Below are 12476 nucleotides of genomic sequence, written 5' to 3'. Positions count from 1 at the left end.
CCCCAAGGGCTGGTTGATCATTAGCTCCGTCCTGGACCAGCTCCAGGCCTTGCCCCGCCTGCCCAGGGCCCGGCACCCAGGCTCAGATGTGGAGGCCACACCGCCTCAGCTGCCAGGATTGGGGAAGTCTGACAGCTGCCCCGCCAACCTCAGCTCTGCTCTCTCTTCCTCTTCCACTTACCGCACACACGTGCACACACACGTGTGCACACACAAGACATACATGCGCACACGTGTGTGTGTGCGTGCGCATACGTGCAGCTCCTTCCCTCTGTCCCGGTGCTGCCCCGGCCCGTTGGCCCAGTCAATGGGAACGCACACAGGGGACGGCTGGGCGTCTGCTGTCCTTCCCTCTTTGTCTTTCCGCTGGGCTCCAGGCCCGACCTGGGTTTGACAGCAGGGGACCTCAGCCCTGCCTGGGAAGCCAGAACTGGGTCTCCTGGGTCTCAGACAAGAAGCAGGAACTGAACACGGGTCGGCCCCTGGCCCTAGCCTCCCATGTGCTCTCAGGCCCTCACGGAGGCAGGGGTGTGGCTCTGGTTGCTGGCCCCAGCCCAGACCCAGGAATCAAGAACAGAGGGCCACCTTCTCCGTCCTGTGCTTGAGAAAGGCTGGACTTTCACTCATGGCCTGGCTTCATGACCAGGAACGTCTCTGAGTTCAGTGGTAATGTGCCCATTTTACAGACAGGGAAACTGAGGCCTGGGACATGATGTGGCATGCCCAAGGCCGGTGGTAACTAGAAGGTGAGCCCAGAACCAGGTCTGACCGACACCGAAGCCCCCGGGCTTGGCTTCTAACTGCAGCACTGCTGGGGCGATTGTTCTCTGTCACGGGGAGGGGGTTGCCATGTACGCTGGGATTTTAGCAGCATCCCTGGCCTCTACCAGCTGAAGCCGACCCCAGCTGTGACAACCATTCACATCTCTAGACACTTGTCTCCTGGGGGCAATGTCACCCAGAGTGAGAACCACTCAGGGCCGAGATATTTCTGGATGACCCCCTCCCCGCCCCGTCCGTCCTTCCTCAGATCAACTCCCAGCATTAATGCAGTCACCCCAATGTCACAAACTTCCTCCCCTCCCCAGTGGGCCAGAGCCCAGGCGTGAGGGGGCAGCTGGAGGCGTGTGGGCGCGTGGCCAGCTCACACCAGCGAAGCCCCCACTGAGGGCCAGCATGAGGCTCGAGCCCCTCTCGGAGCAGCTCTGGCCGCTGAGGTCCAGGGCAGGCAAGCCACTCCCTCCGGGGGCCCCAGAAAGGCCAGGCCCGGAGCTCGGGCTGCCCACACCCCCAGCCCAGCCGGGCCACACCCCACACGCCACCAACATGCTCGGGGACCACAAGGCAGGAGCCAGAGGTTCTAGGTGGCCATTTTCACAGTCCCCTAAGACCACAGGCCAAGTAATGGGGGAGGATTTCACGCCACCCCCTGGGTCCCAGGGGGCCAGGCAGCCGCTCCCACCAGCAGCTCTCCCTCTCCGCCCCAGGGAGGTGCGGCCTCCCCAAGCCTGGCCTCTGTCTGTGGATTGGGGCCCCCTAGTTCTCCAGCCGCCTCTCCAGAACCCCACATTGTGCGGAACATGAGCTGCTCGCTTCTGCTCCCTTTGTTTTTCTGGAAACTGTGTTGAAAGAGGCCCCAGATGGGCTCCACAACCATAAAAGGGTCTGGACGCGTTTCCTCTCCTGGCCATTGTGCCCCGCTGCGGCCCGAGCCCCCGTATCCTGTTTGTCTCTGTAGCTGCATTCTTGGCCCAAGGCCGAGGGGGTTTCCAAGAGCCTCCCCCACTGTGCCCAGCATCCTTCAGCTCTGCATACCGTACCCCAACTTCACAGCGTGTACCCCAACTCTACAAGTGCACCCTAATAGCCTTCCAGAGGAAGAATGTGAGCCTTTCCAAATAAGGGGTCCCTCCTGGAAGTTGCACCACAGGGCAGCCCCGTACAGCCCTGTGTGCAAGAGGCTGGTTTCAACCCCAGCCCAGCCCAGGTTTCGGGTGCCCCTGAGAGAGCCTGTCACCCCCTGGGCCTCACTTCCTCCCTTTTAAATGGTCAACTTGGGCTTAGAGATCTCTAAGTGCCCTCCCAGGTCAGCAGCTCTGATCCCTGCAGGGTTGTAATAAATTCCAATTATCACTTGCCAAAAAGATGCTGGATGCATGGATTGTAGCCATTCCAGTGTATTACCACCATCCCACTGGACTGAGTAGCAAACGGGCTTAGGAGAGGCGGGACCTGCCCTGGATCAGGTCACACAGTCCCCAGGCTGACACCAGGGCTGCCCAGGGCCAAAGCGGACCCCTGACACTCTAAGGCATGAGACACACGGCCAGAGGAAGAGCTCTCAGGAACTTCCTGTGGGAAATCCTGTGGCCACCCGCCAGCAACCCAGCTGCAGCTTCTCTTTAACCATCCCTGTGGGTCCGAGGTTGCCCCCTCCCACCTTCAGTCCGCCTGGACCCTGCTCTGCCATTGTGGACGGAGGTTCCCAATGAGCTCCCAGGACGGCTCCCGCCTGATTCCTAGACCATAGACGCTGGCCCTGGGCTGCCATCCAGAGCTGGGGGACAGGGGCTGTGGGGTGCCCTGCCTTCCATCCTCTGCTTATGTTTTAACTCATGGAGCAAATAGCAACAACTGTGGTCCTACAAAGACAAAAAGCAATTTCTAATTTTATCATGTCATCTTAGAGCATTTTCAGTCCTCTGGGGCTGTATCAGCACAGTCTTGGGCCAGGAAAGGTGACCTAGCCCAACCCCCAGGCCCAGCTGTGATCCTCTGGACAGCCTCCCTGGCACGTGGTCCAGCCTCTTGGGGGGTCCCACACTCTGCCTTGTGACTGCTCTGCACTTTGGGGTTCAGAGCTACCCCTGCCACCACCCATCTTGGCTCCATCATCCCAGTTCTGACTTCAAGTCCCCACCCACAAGGGGGCTCAGACAAGTTGGGGTTACAGACTTGGAAACAGACTGGGATGATGTAGCACGATCTGTGCAGTGCCAAAGGAAGGGGAAGAAGAGGGAGGCGAAATCTAGGAAGGCTTCCTGGAGGTGGAAGCGCCTCAGCTGACTCTTGGAGGAAGAGGGACTAGGCAGAGAGAAGGTGTAAAGGTCTGCCTGGGGACAGGGCCAGCCAGAAGAGCACATGAGCCTGGCCTGCTCCAGGTAGGCAGCTTGCTGAAGCATCCCACAGCCACTTCTGGCGGCTGCAGATTCTGGGGGCAGGTCACCCTCTCGCCCTGAGGGTTACACTGCAACAGGCCATAAACATAAATGGTGAATCCCAGGAATGCAGAGGCCCTGGGGAGGGGGCGGGTTAGGGTTGGGGGACAGGACGACTCCCTGCTGGGTCTCTGCAACAGCCCAGACAGTGGAAGCAAGACGTACAGGTGATTCTAGAACAGGGGCAGCAGATGCTTTCCACAAAGGGACAGAAAACAAATAGGTTTGGCTTTTCAGGTCGTAATGTGGGATCCACCAGAACCCTGCAGTTACAGCCTGAAATCAGGCTTAGGTGATAGGAAATGACTGGGCCTGGTCCAGCGCCAAGAAAACCTTATTTGCAAAACAGGTGGGATTTGGCCCTGGGTATGGGCCCTGCTCTAGAGAATGGGGCGGGATGGGGAATTCATGGAAAAGCCCCTCAGGATCACCCTGCCACTGACGCAGGAAGGAGTCACCACAAAACATCCCTTGCCACCCTGGCATTGGGACATGGAAAGGTTCACCATTAGGGAAACAGGGAAGAACGGAATCTGACTCCATGTTGGATCTGTTTCTTTTACTTTAATCTTTGCTTTTTGTTGCTTTTGTTACTATAATCGCTAAAAGGATGCTGCCTATAGCTGCAAGCGTAGGTAATGGCCTGCCTCGGGGAACCCTGCCCCTCTGCCTGAATGTTAAACGAAAGTGCCTTTGTTCACCTCACAGGAAGACATTCTGACCCTGCCCACCTGTGAATGGCTGCAGAAAAGAAATTAACACATCCCCTCCCGGAGGCTGGCCAGGCCAGGAGATATTTTGCAAGACAGGCAAAAAAAAAAGCCTTTTTGCTTTACTTCCTCCCTGTCTCTGTTCTATAAAAAAACTGGCGTGAGACCCAGATAAGATGGTACTCTAGGGGACTCCCCTGGTACTCTAGGGGGCTTCCCTGCTGGTGCAGTGGTTAAGAATCCACCTGCCAATGCAGGGGACGTGGGTTCAAGCCCTCCAGGAAGTTCCCACATGCCGCGGAGCAACTAATCCTGTGCGCCCCAATTACTGAGGCTGCGCTCTAGAGCCCGCGAGTCACATCTACTGAGCCTGTGTGCCACAACTACTGAGCCCGTGCACCACAGCTACTGAAGCCTGCGTGCCTAGAGCCCGTGCTCCGCAACAAGAGAAGCCACCGCAATGAGAAGCCCGCGCACCTCAACAAAGAGCAGCCCCTGCTCGCCGCAACTAGAGAAAGCCCATGCGCAGCAACGAAGACCCAACACAGCCAAAAATTAAATAAATAAATTTATTTAAAAAGAAAGATGGTACTCTAGGACATTAGTCCGCCATCTTCTCAGACGCCCGGCTTTCCAAATGAGGACGCTATTCCTTGCCTCAACATCTCGTCCCGATTCATGGGCCTGTAGTGCAGCGAGCAGACCGGGCTTGGATTCGGTAACATTAGGAGAGCATCTCAGTAGGGAACGGTGGAGCCTGGAAGACCAGTAATGACCAGAGCTGAAGACCGTCCTGTGCTTGATGCCGGCTCAGGACACGATACAGGAAGCTGCACCCTTCCTCCCTCCTCCCGCTGGTTAGGACTGCAGCTGCTAAATTATCGAGGGTTAACGAGAACCGGCACCTGAGAATGTTCCCAATAAAGACAGGTGATTGGGCTGCGAGGTAGCAAAGTCCGTCCTTCAGGCTTCGGGGGAACTGAGACTCGGGCAGAGAAAGCCCCTCACCCAAGGTCACAGGAGGGGGTGAATCCAGTACCCCCACTGGTCCACGCCAGGCAACGCCCCGTCACCTTTCCTGGTCTCTGGCTCCACATCTGTCAGATGCAGATGGGACCCGACTCAAGCAATCTCGCAGAAAGACACTCTTGCCAAGGCCAGCGCATTCCTGAGCCCCACCCGGGTCTAAGGAGCAACCTGCCTGAGACGTCCTTCCTTTGCACAACCAAGTCTGAGGTCGGAGCCCCGGACGGAGAGAGAAGCTGCTCGTCTGGAACCAGCACCCGGCTGCCGCTGGACCTGCCGCAAGGGCTAGAACCATGCGTGTGCTCAGCAGAGCTCGGTCTATGTTTGTTGTTTCTGGCCTTAGCAGCTGAAACCAGGCCCAATCAAAGATGAGCAGAGCTCTAGACCCCGTGATTTCAGGAACTGCTCTTTGCAAAACAAGGATATCGGGACTAAACAGCCTTTCCAGATGACTGATGGCCACCCGGGCCGGGTCAAAGGCCTGCAGGAAGCGGTCAGCAGTTCCTGTGGACCGGAGACGCCACCCGCAATGGCCGTGGCCCCAGCCCGTCCGGCTCTGTCCGGGCAGGCGTCGCCCTCTGTCCAAGAATCGCTGACTCTGCTGCCCTGTCTCCCCTCCTCGGCCCACGAGCTGGCCAGGTGCCTGGGTGTATTTGTGCCTGGGAATCTTCCACATTCAGAAGAGGGGTGCTCCCTCGTCAACACCCCAAATAATGTGACAGGGCACTCGGAGCAAGTTGGTAAGAAAGGACAAAGGTTGTTTTCACAGCCTATAAGGGAGCAAGGTCCGGACTGGCATGTCCTCCTTGTCACATCTTTAGGGGGGCCCTGTGGTACCCACCAGTTCAAAGTAGCCCCCTCCTTTAAAAACTAAGGGACGGGGTGGAAACTCCCCTGGTGGTACAGTGGTTAAGATTCCACACTCCCAATGCAGAGGGCCCAGGTTCAGTCCCTGGTTGGGGAACTAGATCCCACATGCCACAACTAAGAGTTCGCCTGCCACAACTAAGGAGCCAGTGAGCCGCAACTAAGGAGCCCTCGAGCTGCAACTAAGACCTGATGCAACCAACCAACCAACCAAATAAATAAATAAATAAATAAAATATATAAAAAAGAATTAAGGGATGGGGTTCTAAGCGGCCACACAGCTGGCAGTGGCCGTGTCTTAGAGGTTCCTCCCATCATAGGACAGGCTCGCCCCACTGCCCTGGACCATCCATCCCCTGAGTCGTGGGTGACCAGGAGGCGGCTGCTTGGAGGAGATGGGAGTAGGGGGCTCCAGACTGGGATGCACGGTATGGCCTTCCTGGCTGCCGTTTTCCCTGGGAGCCTGGGGAAGTCACCCAGCTTATAAATGAGACCCCAGGGACACCCCGATCCCGTGGGCCCTCACCCTCCGGGGTACCAGCATTCCCGAAGCGGGGTGTGGCATCCACTGGGATTCTGGGCGTTATCCCAGCCCAGGCACCAGGGGATGGATCTCGAACTTGGCTGTGCAAACATTAACCCAGGCCCCAGCACACACTTCCCAGAGGCGTCCCAGACAAGACCCACCACTGCAGGTGGGACAGGGCAGGAGGGCTCGGGGGGAATTTCTGCAGGCCCCCCCGATGCCGCTCCCTGCTGTGTCAGGACTACACATGGGTGATGCTGGCTGGGGGCGTAGCCCCCGTTTCAGCCCCCGTGTCATTCATTTTGCTCCCTCTGGCGAAACCTCTAGAGCCTTCTACCCCAGCCAGCTCTGACCCCTCCTGAGCCTCTCCTCACCCACTCCCCAAAACTGCCCTTGCCCAGGCCGCCAGCACCTTCCGCGTTGCTAAATCCAATGGTTTCGCCCCGTCCTCATCTCGCTGGCCCCTCAGCGGCCACCCTCTGCCTACCTGCCACACTGCTCTGTCTACACTCGTTCTTAGGTGTGAGCGTGAAGGTCGGGGACTTCAGAGCCCTCTGCCCACACCGACAGCCCAGGTGCCACCTCACACCTGAGGGCGATGCCAGGCCTTCCTCTCGGTGGGACTGGACCACTGCCCCCATTGCCCACCACCCACCCCTCCATCCCCCGAATCTCAGAAAACAGCACCACCGGCCACTCAGCACCTGGTCCTTCACTTTCCACTGACCTGTCACACTCAGGCCACCCCGTTCCCCCGATGGTTGGGGTCCTTGGGCTCCCTGATCCCCTGTGCCCCCCACCACTTCCTCTGCATTTGCACATCCTTTTCCTGGTCACCTTCTCCTCCAGGCTGTGACCTCAACTCCTGTCTGTCTCCTTCCTGCATTGCCTCCTTCTGAGGCCTCGCTGACATGGACAAGCCACCCCTTCCCCAGCCCTGAGGGTCCTGGGCACATCTGTGCTGTAACTAACACTCGAGGACCCTCAAGGGCACTGCCGGGGAAGTCTGCGAGCGTTTGTTGAATGACTAACAAACAGGCACCTGAACAGGAGCCCCTGTGCGAAGGACCTGCCTGCCCCAGACTCGCAGAAGGGGTAGCCCCCTGAGTTACCGCCTCAGATAGGGCAAAGCCATACAGGACGCTCACCCGTCTCCTCCTGGCCGATTTGTAGTTCCCCCCTTTCTTCCTGGCTCTCCAGGGTGGCAGCTGGGTGGGATGGACTCAGGTCTCATCCACGGGCCACCGCAGGCTCCGAGCAGCAGCCCCGCTGCAGGTGGACATCCGCACCCGAGCCCTTCACACGCCCAGCCACCCAGCGGCAGGTTTCACAGGCCGCGGCGTGGGGGGCCTGGCTGGAGCACCCACCGATCTGGTGCCACGCCCTGTTTCCGCAACATCATCTCACGTCGTTATGGTACGTTTGTCACAACTGATGAAGCGATATTGATTGATACATCACCATTAACTGAAGTTCATACTTCATTCGGTTTCCTTAGCTTTTCCCTAGTGTCCTTTTCTGTCCCCAGAGCCCACTGGGGACACCACCTCACACTTCAGTATCGTGTGTCTTTAGGCTCCTCTGAGCTGTGCTGGTTTCTCAGACTTTCCATGTTTTTCATGACTTTTGACAGTTTTGAGGCCTGACCAGGTACTTTTGCAGACTGGACCTCAGCTGGGATTTGTCTGCTGTTTTTCTCAGTCCCTTTACTGTTCATTTTCAACAAACAAAATCTGCTGCGGGTTTTGGTTCCCAGTCAGGCTGGACCCGGCCCTCTCCCAGCAGGTGTTTCTAATTAAACCGCACCCGAGATGCTGACCCCCATATTCCATGCTGGAGGAAGAAGCCAATGACTCTACAGAAAACCTTGGGGACTGGACACGGGTCCGTGTCCTCGAAATGCATGAAATGATGCTTGGAAGTGGTCCCAAGAGACCCTTTGTCACCTCCCAGCTCCACAGCCACCGGCATCTGTCAGGACACCCTCAGCGGGGCTGCGGCGAGCCCGGGGTCAGGCCCACCTGAGGCTGGGTTACCAGCCAACTCCTGTAAAGCCGCAGTGTTCACCCTTTGCCTGGCAGCCTCTGGCATCGCTCCGCAGATGACTGCCTGCTTCTGAGACGGCAGGGCTCCGAGGGGGCGGGGGCTCTATAACAGTGACTTCTCGGAAATGACCCAGGTGTCAAATAAATCAGCGGCCGCAGAGGGTTGAGTAGGGAAGCCTGGGAGATTTTTTTCAGGTTGCGAAACTCTGTGTGATCCTGTGACAGTGGATACCTGACACCGTGCATGTGTCAAGACTTTAAACTTTATAGCACAAAGTGAACCTGAACGTATGCAAACAAAACAAATTTAGGAGGACAGGGGAATGCCAGGTTGGAGGCAGAGTAAGACAAAACAGTGAACAGTATCACAAATGTACGAAACAGCGTCACCGAAGAGAGGGGAGCGGTACCTGCACATCAGGTTGGCAACGAGTGGAGGCTGAAGGTTGAAGGCAAAAGACCTCACACATGGGCCCTGGGCTCAAGCTGGTCGTGTTGTTCCCCACGGGGGCCTGGGTTACAAAATCTTATGCTTCTATACGTGTGTCCAGTAATCAGAATATGAATAATTAAGTAAATGGGTGGTGGGTGGTGACAGCCGGGTTTCTCACTGTTGGAGTGGGAGCTACAGAAAACCAAGGAGAGGAGGCTGGAGTGATCCATGGGTGACGGCTTAGAGGTGGAGACATCGCTGTGAATTCGTGTTTCACTTGATAGAGATACACAGGTTACATATAGATACACTTATTAGGTATGTGTGTATACGCGAGTTAGTATACATGATATATACATGCTAACTTACAGATCTGCGTATATAGATGGGTTAGTATCCACATACGTACACACTAACTTATAGATACGTGTATATATACGGATACATGTACACACGAGTAGATACTTACAGATACGTGCGTATGCACGGGCTGGTGCACACATATATACAGGCTAACTTATAGATATGTGTATTTACATGGATACGTGTACACATACGTGTACACATACATGTGTGTTTATACATGGGTTCGTATACACATACACATCTGCTGAGAGGTCCTAAAAGACACCCAGGTAGCAACAAGCACACACAGAGTGCAGGTAAATCTTGGTTCCTAAGACTTTTCTCCCACAAAAGGAATCAGGACTCTTGGAGAACTGGCTGATTCTAGGACTGGGCCAGGATAGAGACACGATGAGCCTGGCTTGTAGTGGCAGAAAAGTAAGGAAGGACATGAATGAAGCAACAAATGAATGAAATCCCACCATGATGAGATGTGTCAGAGGGAGGCAGGGCCAGCTGAAAGAGCCCTCCGTGGCCAAAGCTAGAAAGACTTGAGTAAAAAAAAACTAATTAGCGTTAGATTATAACCCATAATCCCTGTCTAATCAGAAAATTCCTAATTGAGGGGAATTTTACAAAGCACCAAACCAAAACTCCTCAAAAACAAAAGAATTCAAATAAGAAAGGCTATACAGGTGGCCAACAGGCACATGAAAAGATGCTCAACATCACTAATTATTAGAGAAATGTAAATCAAAACCGCAATGAGGTATCACCTCACACCAGTCAGACATCATCAAAATGTCTACAAACAGTAAATGCCGGAGAGGGTGTGGAGAAAAGGGAGCCCTCTACACTGTCGGTTGGGAATGTAAACTGGTGCAGCCACTATGGAAAACAGAATGGAGGTTCCTCAAAAAACTAAAAATAGAGTTGCCGTATGACCCAGCAATCCCACTCCTGGGCATGTATCCAGACAAAACTATAATTCAAAAGGATACACCCACCCCTATGCTCATAGCAGCACTATTCACAACAGCCAAGACATGGAAACAACCTAAATGTCCATTGACAGATGAATGGGTAAAGAAGATGTGGTACATATATATAGTGGAATACTACTCAGCCATGAAAAAGAAAGAAAGAATGCCATTTTCAGCAACATGGATGCAGCTAGAGATTATCATACTAAGTGAAGTAAGCCAGACAGAGAAAGACAATACCATATGATATCACTGATACGTGGAATCTAAAATATGACACAAATGAACTTATCTACAAAACAGAAACAGACTCACAGACATAGAGAACAGTCTTGTGGTTGCCGAGGGGGAGGGAGGTGGGGGAGGGATGGAGTGAGAGTTTGGGATGAGCAGGTGCAAACTATTGTATAGAGAATGGGTCAACAACAAGGTCCTACTGTAGAGCCCAGGGAGCTATATTCAATATCCTGTGATAAACCAGACTGGAAGAGAATATGAAAAAGAAGATTTATATGTATAACGGAGGCACTTTGCTGTACAGCAGAAATTAACACAGCATTGGAAATCAACTCTACTTCAAAAAATAAAAGAAAAAAAAAAGAAGAAGAAGGAAAGTCTGGGAAATTGTCACAGTCCAGAAGCCCTGGGAGATGTGACTAGTAAATGTCACATGGGGTCCTTGATGGGGTCCTGGGGTCCTGGGACAGAAAAGGGACATTAGGTAGAAACAAAGGAAACCTGAATGACGTATGGGCTTCACTTAGTAATAATGAGTCTATTGGTTCACTAACTGTGACAGATGTATGGAACCGATGTAAGATGTTAGTAATAGAGGAGACTGGGTAGGGCTTACAAAAGCTCTCTGTGCTATATTTGCAATTGTTTTGTAAATCTAAAACTGTTCTTGGACTTCCCTGGTGGCGCAGTGGTTGAGAACCTGCCTGCCAAGGCAGGGGACACTGGTTCGAGCCCTGGTCCGGGAAGATCCCACATGCCGCGGAGCAACTAGGTCCATGAGCCACAACTACTGAGCCTGCGCGTCTGGAGCCTGTGCTCCGCAACAAGAGAGCCCGCGATTGTGAGAGGCCCGTGCACCGCGACGAAGAGTGGCCCCCGCCTGCCGCAACTAGAGAAAGCCCTCACACAGAAACAAGGCCCCAATACAGCCAAAAGTAAATAAATAAAAAAATACGGGAGTCCATGTATTTAAAAAAAAAAAAAATCACATCTTTTTTTTTTAAAGAGGCCCAGTAAGGTGGAACAACCTGCAAGTGGAGAGAGAAGGATGGAGGGCGTGTCTCAGGCCTACTTGCCGTTTGGCCTCGGGCCAGCCTTGGAGCCGCCCAGCCTGCACGAGGAGGCCGAGAGGGGCCGAGCCTGGCTCTCCTTGTGCTCTCCTTGCGGTCCGAGGCACTGGGAGAGCCAAGGCAGGCCTTCAGCGGAGGCCCCGGTTCCAGCCACGACCTGGTGGTGATCTCCGGCAAGTTACGCCCCCTTGAGCCTCGGGGCCGGGCCCCTCCACAGGTCACCTGAGAATTGTAGGCTCTGTTTTGTGTAAACAAAACTCAGCCTGGGGCCTGACCCGCAGCCCCTGAGGTGGGGAGGGAGAGAGGGAGAGTCACCAGGCTCTCAGTGCCTCGCCTGGGCCACAGGGCTGCCCCTCACCCCGCCCGTCCCCGCCATCAGTCTACGTGAGGTCTGCAGTGCACCCCAGGGCCGCGGGGCAGGGACGTTCCCCACCCCTTCCACCTCCGCCCCGTCCCCATTCAAAACCCACTCTCGGGCCCACTGCCCAGTGTTGCAGGGACTTTGGCCCCTGGGGGGTGGGGTGGGGGCTGGGGGAAAGAGGAAGAGCAGAGACCCCTGGTGCTGATGCCCAGGGCGGGCGGGGCAGTCTTAGAGGCAAGGGGAAGCCAGGACCTGGCCCCCAGCCCAGGGCTTCTGTTCCTCTCCAGGGCTGTGGGCGCCGTACCCCCTGGGCACACCGTCCTGAGCCCCAGCACGGACGCTCGCCTCTCCCAGATGGCAAACTGAGGCTCAGAGGGGGAGGCGCTTACTCGCAGGCCAGGGGCTCAGCCAAGATCGGAATCCCTGGGGCTGCTGCCTCCTGGGCCCTCGAGAGCCCTCCCCGCTCCCCGCTATGAGCCCCACCCCGGGGAGGCACCTCCTGCCTCACAGCTGCCACCCTGACAACGTCCAGCTTCACCACCAGCCCTTGGCCCCTTTCTCAGGCGCAGGACCAGCTGAGCACTGCCCTGCCGCTCCCCGGCCAGGACTGTTTTGGGGACACACGCCCACCCTCCCCTGGCCTCACCTGCCCCAA

Source organism: Grampus griseus (assembly GCF_964374135.1).
Source record: "Grampus griseus genome assembly, chromosome: 4".
Lineage (NCBI taxonomy): Eukaryota > Metazoa > Chordata > Mammalia > Artiodactyla > Delphinidae > Grampus > Grampus griseus.
This window is presented reverse-complemented; position numbering follows the sequence as displayed.